Source organism: Euprymna scolopes, chromosome 6 (assembly GCF_053919585.1).
Source record: "Euprymna scolopes isolate OS-2025 chromosome 6, ASM5391958v1, whole genome shotgun sequence".
Classification (NCBI taxonomy): domain Eukaryota; kingdom Metazoa; phylum Mollusca; class Cephalopoda; order Sepiida; family Sepiolidae; genus Euprymna; species Euprymna scolopes.
The window spans coordinates 51491346-51508425 of NC_136487.1; the positions used below are offsets into that span (position 1 = coordinate 51491346).

At 38.7% G+C, this 17080-nt stretch overlaps 1 pseudogene; it reads right to left on the reverse strand.

The window, feature by feature from the left end:
* Nucleotides 1-11578: 11578 nt before the first annotated feature.
* On the reverse strand, nucleotides 11579-11735 carry LOC145278476 (U2 spliceosomal RNA; annotated as a pseudogene).
* Between the last annotated feature and the right edge of the window lie 5345 nt (nucleotides 11736-17080).

A 17080-nucleotide genomic window follows, 5' to 3' on the forward strand; every position in this document is an offset into this window, starting at 1 on the left:
GAAAAAGAATTGAAAACTAGCTAACAATATACCCAGTAAACCAAGTGCAAGAGAGATATAAACAATTGCATTTGTATTATCGAGACTACTGTTCTCATCTTGAGTGTTATTTTCACAACGTTTCGGCAGATGCAACATCCAATATTTTTAAAGGTGTATATTGTCGAACTCGGGAATGTACACGAAATTCCGAACGAAACCATATGCAAAGCTATGCGTAGTTAGGGATTTATAAGAATGAATATTATTTAATGCAATAAATGAGGACAAATTTAACAAAATTCACCCATAAATTTTGCATTGAACACTAATTTTAAGTCAACGGGCTATAACTTTTGCCCGTTGTTAACGGACTAACAAGTCTAGTCGATTAACATATTGCAAACACACACACACACACACACGTATACGTGTTTGTGTGTGTGAGTGTGTGTAGCAAACATGATGACGAGAATAGACCCTATGAAGTAAATAGTGAATATGAAATGTGTCGCCTAATCAAAATGCTGCAAGTCGATCGATGAAAAACCCAAAACCTACTCCGTGCATTTCAGCAGAAGAAACTTAATCTGTAGCAAGCTGGCCTAAGATTTGACATGACTGTCACAAACTGATTGTCTATAAATTTGAAATGCAACTCTTTTTATGACTCATACTAATTCATCCTACTGCCACACACACACACACACACACACACACACACACACACATGTACAAATACACACATACACCTATATATATATATATATATATATATATATATATATATATATATATATATATATATATATATATATATATATATTGCAACGCCAATAAAGCAAATCAATAAAAATGTATAAGTCAAGATAAATAACTCATTATTAAGAACTTTATATTTCGGTTAATGTCTTTTTCGGCAGATGAGAATTTTGATGATGTAATTGGCCATAACGTGGTAAATCATTACATTTCCACCCCAAGAAATGACGTATGTAGACGAACACTGTTTTTGTACATACGTAAAAAGCTGACTATCCAATGCAACAATACGTCCTGGGAAAATATACTAGAAAGAACAGTTGGAAATAAGTCACACGCCATCCATTATGTCTATGAAACTCCTATAGCTACGTGCTTAGAAAACAGAACTGTAAAATCTGGTATAATTACATAGAACAAGAAGGAGAAAGTAGCAACACTATTTGAAGTAAGTCCCCCATAATGATGCTGGCCTTAACAGAGCCGACAGAGAGAAGATAACGCAACAACAAGTTCTTTTTTACGATATTAAAAGAAACTTGAATCTCAAGAAGATTTTCACTATTTTAAAATTATAGAATCAATTGGACTCATGAAAAAGAATTGCGAAAACTAATTGGTCAATATATCTGGTGAACCAAGTGCAAGAGGAGAAATACAAGCAATTGCACTCAAAGGAACGCTTAGAATCTTTAAAAAAGATCTCTCAGTTAGAGTGACTGGAATAGTGGATGAATGTCTGACACCCAGAAAAAAGACAAACTAAGAAAGAATAGTGCAATAAGATGGTCGTTTTCAAGTCTTTATCGTTGGGCTGCCCTCTTAAGTAATAAAAGCCTACCAAAGTTCCACCCATACTGATCCTCATGGCGTTGTCTCATATTTATCGGAAACTCATTTATTCTTATCCTGGAGGGGCTTCTGGGCCTTCATAAGTGGTGGTCCCCAAAGTAATTTTTTATAAGTCCGTATGTGGCTAGGGATATACATAGTTACATACGCACTCTCTCTCTCTTTCCCTCTTCCCTCTCTCTCTCTCTCTCTCTCTCTCTCTCTATATATATATATATATATATATATATATATATATACCGAAATGTGAAAATAACACTGAAGATGATATATATATATATATATATATATATATATATATATATATATATACAAGGAAGTCACCATTTATCAAGGCCCGGAAGCCACTCGGGGATAAGGGTTATTGCGTGTACAGTAATCAATGGGATAATATCGTAGTAATCGTTAGTAATGGAAATTTGATAAAGTGTCTTACTTAAGGGGGCGGTTAAACAGGAACTTGTTTATGTTGGACTTGAAGACATCCAAGTTGTAGTCAGGTGAGAAACAGGCAAACGGAAGAGAGTTCCACAGACGTTCTAAGAAAGAAGCTTTGTTCATGGAATCTACGTTTTGATTTAGGTACAGATAAAGAGTGGGGGAAATTGCTGATAGTGGTTTCAGCTAGACGGGTGTTTTTCTTGAAAGATTGGCGAGGGGGGCCAGAGATTGGAGCTCAGACGAGCATTTGCCATGGAAATAACGATAAAATAACGACAGGCTCGCAACGTTTCTTCTTTGGAAGAGAGGTTGCAGGGAAGAGAAAAGGGTATCCGCCACTAGGCTACGATATATATATATATATATATATATATATATATATATATATATATAGATAGATAGATAGATAGATAGATAGATACTGGGTATTTAATTTTACTTCAGTCGAAGTTATCAGAAATCAAGGGGCCCCTTTCCTGACACTAACCTTTGATCTCTAAATGAGATAAATAGATTTTCGAATGTTTAATTAAAGTTCTCTATTACATCTCAAACAGTTAGTAAAGAAGTTAGGAGCACAATTTTCCTTTGCCAATTAACCATTTAAATGTGTTACAGTATATCTTTCTTGTCGTCTGTTGATCTTACTGAAATCCAGCACAAGAATTTATCTAGTCTGGTGGAGTATCCAGCTGTGTGTCGTTACTTGAGGTAACATCACTTGGAGAAGGTGCACCATTTCTTGTAAGTTATCCATACTGAGATCTTATTTGGACCGTGATTTTTTAATATTTAGTCAGGGTTTACTTGTAGGGAAAAAGTATCCTAAAGCCAGGCTGACCTGCTAAACTCTTGTTTAGAGAGACATTAGCCACGCGAGGATAGTGTTTAGTCGATAATTAAGTTCTCTCTTTACATATAGGTGAAAAGTAAAAGCAATTTTATACAGTTCAAATCGATTTCAATAAGAATTCAATTTCTAAATCAAATATGGATCTCAATATTTAATATTATACATCATTCAATAATTTATCTAAGCTGTTATAGTTGACCAATCCTCTTTACCGAAAAGAAGAAAGCATCCGCTAACTATGGTCTAAACCCACAGGCCACTGCGAAATGAAGGAAAAGTTTAACATGAATAAATCTTTACGTCAATTCAAACTATCTACAGTAATCGAGTGAGAGGAAGCTGTGATGTTGAAACGATTACCCAGACAGTGCTCAACATTTTAGAATTCATAAATAAATAAATGCTGAATAATGATGAATTATAAATAATACCTTGTTTTATACCCACGGAACGAGTGAGAAAGGGGCAGATAGATAGATAGATAGATAGATTGATAGATAGATAGATAAATAGATAGATAGATAGATAGAAAGAAAGAAAGAAAGAAAGAAAGAGAGTGGACTGTAGAAAAAAAAACGAGAGATAAAGATAGACAGGCTGTCTATTGGCTTCCTGAGACGAAATGCACCTACATTGATGTTCCTTTTTTGTTTTTCTATTCTCTTTTGTAAAACTTATGTTCTACAAAACCAAAACCAAAAACAACAGCCCCCATCCCCCATTTTTTTCTTCTCCAACTTCCCGGTCCTGAATATGACCTTAAACTATATCCAGTGGCTTGCGGGCTTTGGGGAGTGTGGAACCACCCTTTAATTGCCATTGCTCCCAGGTCCACTCTGACCCGGAGTGGTAGTACTTGTTAGGGGCCAAACTATGGGTTAAATAGAAACCGACTTGAAAACAACAAATATATTCTATTAAAAAATATTTCTTCAAAATCTTTGGATTCGGCATTAAATAACCTGAAAAGGGTTGATATGCCGTAAAACAAAAACAACCAAAACAACCAGATAAAGATAGAGATAGAAAGATAGAGATGGACAGATAGATAGATAGATAGATAGAGAGAGAGAGAGAGGAAGAGAGAGAGAGAGAGAGAAAGAGAGAGAGGAAGAGAGAAAGAGAGAGAGAAAGAGAGAGAGAGAGAGAGAGAGAGAGAGAGAGAGAGAGAGAGAGAGAGAGTTGCTGGTTGCAAATTTCCTATGTTACGTGACACCGTTTAAGGTACAACCACCTCTGCGTTATTGTCTTTCTAAGACTCCGGCCAGGCGTTGCTTAGTAACCTACGGGCTATATTATGTGAATAGGATTTGGCGGGCTGATAATGAACTTCAAGAGCAACCAGATACGAAGAGTTAGATTCCCTCCTTCAAATTGACAGTAGAGGCAACTGGCCGGGCGAATTAACTCGAAATTTACAAGTTTTCTCAATTCATGCCAGGGGTCATTCAATAATGATGCGGAATTTAGAGGGAAGAAATCTTCACTGTTGGAGTATGGAGAACTTGTTGGTGGATAGAACGAAACACGAGAAGGGCACGAGAAAGAAAAGAAGCAGATTAAGAAAGCGGAGGAGAAAGAGGAAGTGAAGATGGTGATTCGCGGAATTATGATTCGCGGAATTTATGGGATGAAGACCTGCAGAATTGCCGACGAACGTTGAATTTCAAGAATCTGAATCGAGATTACAAGAAAGACGCATTAAAAGGAATGCAATATCGTTAGGCATCAACTTCTCTCCCCTCTTTATCAGTTACGTTCTCTTTCATTCTTCATCATCATCTCAATTGCCTTTTCTCGGTCTATTTCTTTTTTTCCCCTTTTTTTCTACCCCCCCCCCCGCTCCATCCCTCTCAGTTGCTTTCTCACACACCAGCTCCCATTTTCTTTCTCTCCCTCATTTCTACTAAGGTGATACCTCCCCCAAGGCATCGATTCATGCAATGCTCAGCCGCGCCGATTAGTCGTAAACGATAAAACACATGTCCGTGGATAATTAGGTTAATAATAACATTAATAATAATAATAATAATAATAATAATAATAATAATAATAATAATAATTAATCATAATAATAATACGTACACACACACACACACACACACACACACACACGCACGCATATGGACGCCGAGTAAAAAAGCAGTAGCTCTATCCATCAGGTACTGAAACAGGCACCGTCGACAATGATATCTAACGATGTTTTACACAAACATTGACCTCCACTCCCACAGTGCTCCATTTTTTTATTTGCATACTCTTTGTATTACGCTAAAGCAGTAGCAGGCGATACCAATTACAAAGATACAAAGAGGTTTGGATCATATAAAGGATTCCCCATATATATATATATATATATATATATATATATATATATATATATATATATATATTTATTTATATATATATATATATATAAATAAATATATATATATTTATATATATATATATAATATTGAATGAAAGCTGAGAAATAAAAGTTATCTATAACATTATTATATAATCAGAACAATAAGAAAAGTTAAGGTGAAATTTAAGGAAAAACCTCTTTATACCATGGCATTTCGAAGCTTAATGCTTCTCATTAGAATAGAAAAAAAGGCTAGGATTATACAAAATTCAATTACAGAAAAGAAAAAATGGATTAAAGACATTTGGAAATAAAATTAGAATGGAGGAATAGGATGAAATGGTAGTGTTTTCTGCTCTCTTTGATAGTGTTGAGCTTTTCTTATCTTGATAAGTTTTGCGTTTTTAAAGATTTACTCATTGATAACGTTAATATCTATAATGTAAATCTCACCTGTCTGTTTAAATGTATATGTTTCAATGTATATGTTTAAATGTATGTATGTATGTATGTATGTATGTATGTCAGGTCATGTCATGTCATATGCTACTGGTACCATATAACCCAGTACTACCTGCCTCATGGTCGGGTCACCGGCGACTAAACTGGTTCCCCCACCAGACTTGTTTGGTGAGGAGGGTGGCTAGTCTCCCTGAAGAATAAAAACAAGACCTCCCAAAAGGCGAATGAACCCTTTTTTCAGGGTCAACGGCCAATTTGCACCGTGTGTGTTTGTGTGTATGTATGTGTGTGTTGGGGTGGAGAGGGCTCCCGTAAGCCGTGATGAAGGCAACTTTTCTCGGAGAAGCAAATCTCTGATTAAAAAAAAAACATAAAGCGGCAGACCAGTACCCGCATGAAGCTGGTTTGCAGTTTCACTTGTTGCTGGCTATCTTGCTCTTGCTTGTTGCTGGATCTCAACATTTTGAACCGAGAGAAAGATTTAGCTGTCGTACAAAGCTAAGACTCTGTAACATCATCTGTGTATAGATACTCCCTCAGGCATTTGTCTATTAAAATGGTCCTGTGGCGATGGGAATCATTTTTGGGCTCATGGACTTTAAGTGTCTGAGGGAGTAGCACTCGTCTGACAAGACGTTACAATCATTATGTATGTATGTATGTCTGCCTAAAACTTTCGACAGAGGCGACGGATCTTCCGCGAGATAGAAGTTCGACCCTTCGGACTACAAATATCGAAAAATTTGCTAAAATCAATAATTACTTCACCCTCAACTCGGCACTTTTCTCCAGAGAGGGTCGCTTTTTTTGCCGATATTTTCGAAAGTCATTGCCTCTTTTCGATTGACTAGTCTTAATTTAAACATTCATCACTTCCGATTTGGCTATGGACGCAACAGCAAAGAAGTCACGTTTTTTTTGACGTTCTTTTCCTCCTTCGCAGTACGGGTTCCAGCCTGCCTGCCTACTACCACTTTTTTTGTTTGCTCAACACAGACTTTCAAACAGCCGGGCAACGCCGGGCACCCAGGCTAGTTTTATTATAAAGTAAATCTCTCTGTTTGTTTATAAATAAACAAGCACGGTAAAAGCGGAGGGAAAGTATCTATAGAAATTGGAATTTGATGAGCTAGCTCATGGGCACCGATCTCATAAGTCGGATGTAAGGACTGCTGACTATCAACTAGATGGTTGTCGGTTCAGTCCCTGGCAAAGGATGAGTGCTAGTAGAGCCATACTAATGAATTGCAATACAGCGAAACAGTCCATATGTGGTTGATTATATTTTAAGCCTCCCTCCTTGGGAAGAGCCCTGTCGTAAAATGATTTCACACGCGGCTTTATTAGCGTTATTAGTGGTAGACTTCCAGGTTACGGGTTAGGATTACAGACGATGGATGTATATGGACGTAATCGTGTGAAAGAATTCTTCTTACACTTTATTGAATGCTGAAAAAGAAAACGTTTGCCGAAAATATCTTACAGTATATATATATATATATATATATATATATATATATATAGTATATATATATATATATAGTACTATATATATATATATATATATATATATATATAACTACTTCATTTACTCACATAAAATTAATATACGAATGTATAAATTTATGCGTAAACTTTAAGTATTTACTTCAAAAGTGCTCAATACGTAGGTAGAGATGGTTAGTAAGTTATAAAATATATATGGCGATTAAGCTACACTGAATATTCCGCGTTTCATCCACTCTAGGATTCTTCAGGCTTATGCGCAAATTTTGTGGTTGTCTGTCCTTTTTATATATTGATTGGCTAACTAAAATCTCAATAGAAGGTGCGTATATTATGACCACAAAAGTACATTCAACAATAGAAAACACCGTATGAAAACAAGGCTAGCAAATAAATACTGGGAACTCAAGGAAAATAATAAGACAAGCTACCGCGTGCAAAGACATAGACGACCCATGTAGATTATGCCTTCATGAAAAATTTGCTATTTTGTACTTTAAAGAACCCCAACATCTATTAGACTGTAGAAGAGAAATAGCGAATGAGATAAAATTTACTCTAGGATAGCGATACAAAATAGTTTTAAAACTAACAAAAACAATAGAAAATAAACAAATAAATAAATTAAATAAACATGAATATACATAAACGATCATACATGTATGTATGTATGTATGTATGTATGTATGTATATGTATATATATATATGTGTGCATATATGTATGTACATATGTATATTTTTATATATAAAATAACATAAAAAACCCTAACCTAGATTTAAAACAGGTCAAGAAACAAGATATCCATGCTAAATAGAGCACCCACAAATAGTCCAGAGGTCTAATAGGCCTTTGTCCGGTAAGTGCATGTTTATTGGCAGATAGGAAGGGCGTGGTGGATACGAGAAAGCTGATTGGCTTACTAATATCTCAATAGAAGGTGCGTATATAAAAACGACAGACAACCACAAAATTCGCGCATAAGCCTTAAGAATCCTAGAGTGGATGAAACGCAGAATATTCAGTGTAGCTCAATCGCCATATATATTTTATAACTCACTATATATATATATATATATATATATATATACATATATATATATATATATATATATATTTATATATATGTTTCTTTTTCTTAGAAAATGATCAAAAATTTGTAAAAAATGAAAAAAATCGTTATACATTTTTTATATTCATATTAGTTTATTTTTAATTTTTAATTTTTAATCACTTCAAATACGTGTCACCTTAGTACAGTGGAAACGTTACCATCTTTGAATACTACAGGTTTGCTTTAGATTTCGATTCTAGCTGCTGGCACCCAAATACTTTTTAGCTTCTGAAATCACAACTCTATGATAATAAATTCTAAATCTGGACAAATTAAAAGCCGGGCACCACCTGCATTTATATATATATATATATATATATATATATATATATATATATATATATATATATATATATATATATATATATATATATATATATATATATATATACTTGCAAAAACCAAAACAACAAGGAAAAAGATTACATCATATTTGTATTTGTTCGAATGTTGCAATTGTTTCAACTAGATAATTAAAAACTTTATATTGTTAAAAAATCTTTGAGGTTGGAGTTTTATCAGACTAATTGAAAGAAATACAAGGTTAATACGTATCTGAACATGTTTTCCTCCTATTAATGAACCGTAGCCCACGGCGTGATCCGTCTCATCGTGTTTTGATAAATCCTCGTCCGGTGTTTATAACCTTTTTGGCCTCCTATTTTCGAATTTCTGCTTTAAATTACGATGAAAATTGTTAAACTTGAACTATCTGGAAACCAGCTAATTGTGAATTTAATGAGGCTGTGAAGTCTTTTTTTTTTTTACACGGTGGTCACCACTTATCAAGGCCCGGAAGCCACTCAGGGATAAGGGTTATTGCAAGTACAGTACGTTAGTTTGGAGATTTGATGAAGTGTTTACTTAAGGGGGCGGTTCATTAGGAATTTGTTAACGTTGGACTTGAAGACATCCAAGTTGTAGTCAGGAGGGAAGCAGACAGACGGAACAGAGTTCCACAGGCGTGCAGTTCTAAGAAAGAAGCTTTGTTAATGGAATCCACGTTTTGATTTAGGCACAGATAAAGAGTGGGGAAAATTTTTCACAGTGGATTCAGCTAGACGGGTGTTTTTCGTGAAAGATTGGCGAGAGGGGACCAGAGATTGGAGTTCAGACGAGCACCTGCCATGGAAATAACGATAAAACAAGGATAGGCTCGCAACGTCTCTTCTGTGAGAGAGAGGTAGCAGGGTAGAGAAAAGGGCATCCTCCACTAAGCCACAAAGTCTATTTTGTACTCTGTCAAGGCAGGATAGGCTGTTTTTAGCAGCTCCTGCCCAGATATGGCAGCAGTATTCAATCCTTGGACGTACTTGGCTTTTATACAGACATTTCTTGTGGATAAGCACCTCGCGTCCATAAGCACATTAGTCTGATGGCCAAAGATATTGTAGTATGCGATTAGACGTTATACAAATTTTATGAAAATAACTAAATTAAAATGGGAAATAAAATAGGAAAACAATAAGTATCATTAAATCCAATCAGTTTATTAATCCTTATATTGGAGCAGCTTATGGCGTTAGTATTAGGCATATTAATAAAACATATTAAATAGAATTACAATTAATTAATTAATTCATTCAATTATTAAAATATTATTAAACTAGCGGGGGTACCCGGCGTTGCCCGAGTGTTTGTTTCCGGGATGGAGTTTTAAAAAATGTTATGGTAGGTAAGTAGGAAGGATCAAACCCGGAGTCATGAGTAAAAGTAGGAAAATAAAGTGTGAAAAAAAACAAAAAAAAAAACATCTGCAACGTTAACAGTTCGGCCACCAAGAAAAGTCCATTCCAGTTGTTTAGGAAAAAAAAAAAATAAATTAACGACTACGGTAGGTCGGCGCGAACGTGAAAATATAATGTGAATTGTCCAGCACGCTAACCACTACGCCACAGAGCACTGCAGCTTAGTTTAGTGATTTTAAATAACTTCACATGGAAGAACTACGAAGCCAAACCGGTGTTCTCTTCTCAACTGTTCCTTGTGAACGATCCCCAAACGGTGTTAAGTGGTGGCAGGGGGAGGAGGAATTTATTAGAGAGAAAATATTTTACCACTTCCATTGATCTTAACCGATTTTGTCCGTGACTTCTCAGCAGAAAAAGTATAGAAATCTAAGATTATCGAGGAATTTGAGAAATAATAAGCCTATAACACACCTCAGATATTGTTCTGCCGTTTGTGCATATTATATTTGCATGAAATATCTTGATTTTTAATCCTATTAATGTCAAAATCAGACGGGAAAAATGAGTTCATTTTATTTATATATATATAATAAGAAGAGATATATTTGATAATTAAAAATAGATTTTCTTAAAATATACAAAATAAATCTGTGTAAAATTTTTAGAATGAAAAACAATAATTTTTAAATAAAATTTTACAGCATTTATTTAAAGTTATTAAGTCGCTATTTACTTGCCTCCTCACGAAGTTAAATTTAGGCAAGGTCAGTTTTTCATATGGAGGGGAAAAAACGAGACACTGCAATGGGGGTGGGGGAGAGGGAACCCTCAGTCTAGAAGGATCTCTTCTTCATTGACCGAGGACAGAACTTTGAATTTTAAAGAATTAAAAACAATAACTGTTAAATAAAAATTTACAACTTTTTTTAAAGAAATTAAATCACTATTTACTTGCCTCTCCACGAGGTTAACCTTTAACAAGGTCAATTTTTCATGTGTGTAAGGTCAAGTGACAAGTTAGATTTAATGTAGTGAAAAACACTTGATATATATTTTTTATTTGAAAACAACTTCCAAGGTATTATTAAATATGTATATAAAAATAAGTTTAAATAAATTTACAAATGAAATATATATTTTTTCTTTATATTGTTCAATGACATGTTTTAATTCTCAATATTTAACAATATACACAATATTAAAGGGAGATAACTACATTTCACGGATGACCGGATTCTAAAATTGAGATTTGTATTTTAAAATGAATATTTTAAAGTATCTCATTTTTTTTTCAAACGTTACTCGATTTATTGAAGAACAACATTAATATTTTTCATAACAAGGCCGATAGCCATTAGTAACATGCTCTCGGGTAATGAATGAATGTGGGATTGACATGAAATTCTTAAAGATAAACTAAAATGACCGAAAAATGGGCTGAAAGGACTGAAATAAAAAGTAAATGACTTAGAATGATTTAAATGAACTTAAGGATGAATTGAATGACCTTAAGAATGACTTGAATGCTTAAAAAAATAACTAGAATCCTTAAAAAAAACTTGAATGGCTTTGAGACTGACTGGTTGTAAAGTGGGTGACCATTTTACATTAAATCAATACAGAAAATAGATCCTCAACTTTATTTCAAAAAGTTACAAACATAAGTACAGCATGTAGTAAGAAGAGATACTACACTTTGATCTTGGCCAAAAGGCCAAGAAAAGAGTATTTATTTGCTCCCCCACCGAGCAAATTAGGCACAATCCCGATTTTTAATGTGAGGAGTGAAGGGGAAATGAAGACCAACTCCCCGGGGAGTAGGGGAGCTGGATAGTGACAATTGGTATAAAGGGTTGCCCCTATATTGACCAAGGTCTTATATGTGGGATTGCCCCCACATATGGTCTTTGCTTGTAGTATCTGCCGGAACAGATACTACACTTTGATAGTGGCCAAAAGGCCAAGAAAAGAGTATTTATTTGCTCTCCCACCGAGCAACTTAGTCACAAGGCCGATTTTTAATGTGAGGAGTGAAGGGGAAATGAGGACCAGCTCCCCGGAGAGTAGGAGAGCTGGATAGTGACAATTGGTATGAAGGGTTGCCCCTACATTGACTAAGGTTTTATATGTGGGATTGCCCCCATATATGGTCTTTGCTTGCAGTATCTGCCCGACAGATACTACACTTTCATCTTGACCAAAAGGCCAAGAAAAGCATTATTTAGCCTTTCAACCCCGGCCTTGGCATTATCTACTGCCAAGGCCTCATTTGGGGTCCGAAAGCGCTTAGGCACTAAGGCCAGTAAGGGGGATTGGAGAAAAAATGGGGTCTTTGTTGAACTAAGCTAGACTTGTAAAAACAAGTACTTTATTAGGTATAACTATTCTAGAATCGCTATCATACTACAACAACCGCCTACATTCTTACCAGGACCTACTTAAAACATCAACTCCCCAGCTTACGGGATGGCGGGCGACATTCATTCAAAAAAAAAAAAAAAGAATTAAAATATTTACAATGAACAAAAAGCATAATAATATTTACAAAACAAGGAAGGTAAAATATTTACAGTTTAACTAAGCAAAATTGGATATGTACAAAACAAAGAGTATTTTTTTTTTTATGGGGGTGAGATGAAGGGGAGGGGGGGCAAGCTAGAAAACACCTTAAAAGAAAGAAAAATTAAACAACTATATAAAATGCCTATGGGGGCGGGTTAGTCCCTACCTACTCAGTAATCGTTAAATGGAGCGCCCACTGTCTTCCGGTCACCTCCCCAAAGGAAGGGGTGAAAGCAAGCAGGTCGTTCCCTAATGAGGTGTGGGGGACATAGGGGACAGCACTTCTGCGAAAATAACTTAGGGTTGGGTCGTCAGGGATGGACGGTGTCTTCCAAGATATAATACGTAAGGGGCAAAGTAGACCAGGGACAAAACATACAGGTGGACTGGGCATCTTTGGAAGCTCTGCTAGTGCCTGATGAAAAAATAAAGTAAGGAACAGGATCAACACACGTACTTATCCTAGACTAGGCCCTAATAAAGTATTCATTTTACACTCTAGGTGGTTACTATTGCCTAACTACGCTCTACCCGAGAAGACTGTGTCTTGTCAAAAAAGGGTGGGTTCCGAAAAAAGAAACTCCAGCACCATCCGACCAATAACCACTAGGGCGGGAGCACGAGCTCAAACTTAGCGCCTCGCCTCATGCACAAGCTAGTGTTGTGCACCCATCTCCTATCAAAGTCTATGTGGTGCAATCTTTCCCAATCACATCTGATTTTCATTTTAAGTTGATGCTTAAAATAAACAACCAGATCGTGATCCGAAACAGATTGCCCCTCATAGACAATGTTCAGACGCAAAACCCATGTCACTAACCTAGCTACAGCTAGGATCGCTAGAAACACCAACCGTTTCTCCCTAGTAAACGGCGGGTCCACATTGTCGACGATGTATGCTAAATCAAGTGGCACCGATCGCTCGGGGTCGATGCGAGCCGTCACCTCTCCGACATGCTCCCAGAGACTCTGAACTCCGCTGCAAAGAAAGAACATGTGTTCTCTTGTCTCCTCCTCCTCTTCATCATTGCAGCATGGGCAAGGGGGATAATAGTATTCACTATCCTTGCAGTCCCTGGCTAGTCTGCCAAAGGGTGGCAGCACGTCCCGGACTAGCCTCCACGTGATTGAATACTCAGCATTGTTGAGAAAGCTTCTGGCTGGTGCCTAACCTCACAGCAAGAGAACTTCCCCCCTCGACAGATGCAGCCACTCCACCAGCAGATCTTTAGCGGTTCCCTCCACTAAATCTTGATATAACCTCCTCCTAGACCATGCAAGGTCACTGGACCCCGGCAATGCCCTAAGGGCGGCTCGGCATTTGGTGAAGAAACACGATTCCCCTACCGGTCTTCGGCGACCTTCATTGGCAGGGGCGAATATGAGCCGCGGAAATGCAAGTTCCATGGCTGGTACCCAGTATGTTTCCTCTAACAGTGTCCGACTAAGGAACGCCAATCTCTCAGCATGCTTATGACTCTGCAAGTCCGGCATTCCTAAGCCTCCCTCACTAAGATTCTGCATACAGACCTGTCTACAGACATACGGCTTTCCTCCCACCCAAAGGAGTTTGAATAGGAGTTGCTTTAAAGCCTTACAGCGATCCGCAGGCAGGGGAAGAACAGACAAGCAGTAAAGGATCAGCGAAACACGTATGTTTCACATGCCTCCGCACGACCCTTTAAGGATAATTTCCTCTGAATCCAAGTCCTCACTGACGACTCGACCTTCGTTTGTACCTCTGACCAATTCTTGTCCAGCTGGAGACCCAGTCCGAACCATACTCCGAGAATTTTGACCGGACCATCAATCCAGCCGAACGCACCTGGAAGCGAGTTCACCCCGGTCTAGGCGCCCAACCGCAGGCCAATGGACTTACTGCGATTGATTACGGCCCCCATGACCACTTCATACTCAGCGATCGCCTCCATCACCGCCTTAATGTCAAGCCTTCGCCCGGCAAAAACGGTGACATCATCAGCGTATGCAGACACCCTGGCGAATTTTCCACCAGGTAGAGCTAGTCCGCGCAGGACTGATCTAGCCGCCTCGTCCCTTAACTTGCGAAGGAAGGGTTCAAACGCCAGGAAATATAACAGAGGCGACAGCGGGCACCCCTGGCGCACCGACCGAGAAACCCCAAAGTACTCCGACAACCTACCATTAACTTGCACCACTACCTTGGGATAACGATACAGAACGGAGATCCACTTGCGGAAGTCCGGACCAAAGCCAGCGGTTTCTACAACAGATCTCAAGAACTCATGGTCGACCCTATCGAATGCCTTGGACTGATCTAAATTGATCAGCGCGGCTTCTGTGTCGGCTTCTAAACCCTCTATTATCATGCGCACCAAGTGCAAGTTGTTTTGAATCGATCGACCCTTCACAGCGTAGTTCTAATCCGGATCGACCAAGTCACTGATAACAACCTGCAGTCAGTTCGCAAGAACGCGGGACAAAATCTTGAAGTCTGCGTTAAGCAGAGTAATGGGCCTATAGTCGTCTAGATTCCCACCTCCATGTTGGTCCCCCTTCTTCAGAAGCGTGACGACGCCTTTGGTTACCTGCCTCGGGATTGAGCCCTGGGCAAACCAGTAGTTAAACACGCCCGTCAGAAGGGGCACAAACAGGGCGACAGTCTCAAGAACAACTCGTAGGGCAGACCATCGAGCCTCAGAGATTTGTTGTAGCCAACCTGCTTCAAGGCAATGACGACCTCACGCTCCGTAACCATCGCAGCTAGCTGCTCGAGCCGCAGTAAGGCGGGGCGAGCCAGCTAAATAGCTGTCAAACTCCTGGCCGCGGAGTCTGGGTAGTTGAGTGAAGCGATCCATTAAATGCTGCCGAAACCCATTGCAAATCTCTCGCGCCAATGCGAGAGTGTGCGCTTCCAGGTTTTACACCTCCCAAATGTACCCGTCTGAGCTGCATCTTAAGGCGGCCCCACGCTCAGCAGCGTCAATATTCACGGTTTTGTTGGAGACTCTTTTTAACCTAGCTCTAACTACCTGACCTGCATATCGCTTGCTAGCCAAGCGATTCAGGTCTTTCTTAACTAGTGCTAATTCTAGGGAGTTCCCCCCTGCCACCGCCCGGGTCAGTCTATCATCTAGGTGCCTTTTGGTCTGAGCCCTAGTTAGCGTGACCCGTTGGCTGTATTGGACACAAAAGTGCCTAATGGTAGCCTTAAGGTGAACCCACCATCTACTCCCAGTAACCGCCCCCACTAACTCCCTCTGAATTAGTGATGTCAGCTGCTCCCGGAAGTCTTTCGACTCCAACAAGGAGACGTTCAACTTTCAGTAGCTAGCCAACCTAATTTCAAACAGGCCAGCACGAGTTTGTGGTCCGAATGACCTAACCAGTGGAACATGGGACAAGATAGGAAATCTATATCGCCCCTTCTAATTAACATTCTGTCCAAGTGTGTACTCGAGCGAATGGCCGTACTAGATTGCCACGTCCACATCTCCCTCCCGGGGTGATCCAGACAGAACCTGTCGACCAGATTGCACGAAGCCATCAGGTCAGCCAGGCTGCTATCACACCACGCCGACCCACTAGCCCCCCCAACCTTATCTATATTGGGGTCCAGGACGGCATTCCAGTCCCCCATTAACACTAACCGCTCCGGACCCGAAGAGAGAAACACCTCCACCTGCCGAAAAAAGGAAACCCTCTCGCTGCAGACGTTAGGCGCATAAACTGCCACGATCCGGAACTTGCCGGTTTTAACGGCAACATCGACCACGACCAACCTCCCATGAGCATCAGCGTGAACAACGGTAACCGTCGCAGACAGGGTGCGACTCACTAGAACAGAAACCCCACCACTACGTGAACTGCCATATGCTGAATAAACGTCAAAGTCGTTCACCAGCACACTGCAGTCCCCGTCCCCAACAAAGTGGGTCTCCTGTAATGCAGCTAAGTCTACCTCAAGTGCCACGAGATCCCTCAGCACGCGAGCAGACTTGCTTCGGGATATCATGCCCCTTGCATTCAAACTAGCTAGGTTTAAGCTCATGGCCATAATTCCCTTACTAGTAGTATTCGTCTAGGATGGGTCTATATATATATATATATATATATATATATATATATATATATATATAGATGTGTGTGTGTGTGTGTGTGTGTATAAAGTAATAGCATTCGCGTATGTGTGTCTGTGTGTATAACTCTCATACAGCCAACACCATTGCACCGATAATGATCAAACCTGGCATGATGATGGTTTTTTGTTAGTATATATATATATATATATGTATATATATATATATTAGCAAAGTATTTGTAGCCATCGATATACAGTACTGTTTCACATCCCCCAAGCCAGGGATTGAATCTAGAACAGTCAGCAGTTCTACACATCGACCCACGGGAGCGGTGCCCTCATATATACTCCATAAATGTCTATTTAAAACAAACATTCGTCCATCACTTTTATAGTGCTCAACCCGCTTGTTTACAAACAAACAGCGAGCCTCACATATTTTCAGCCAA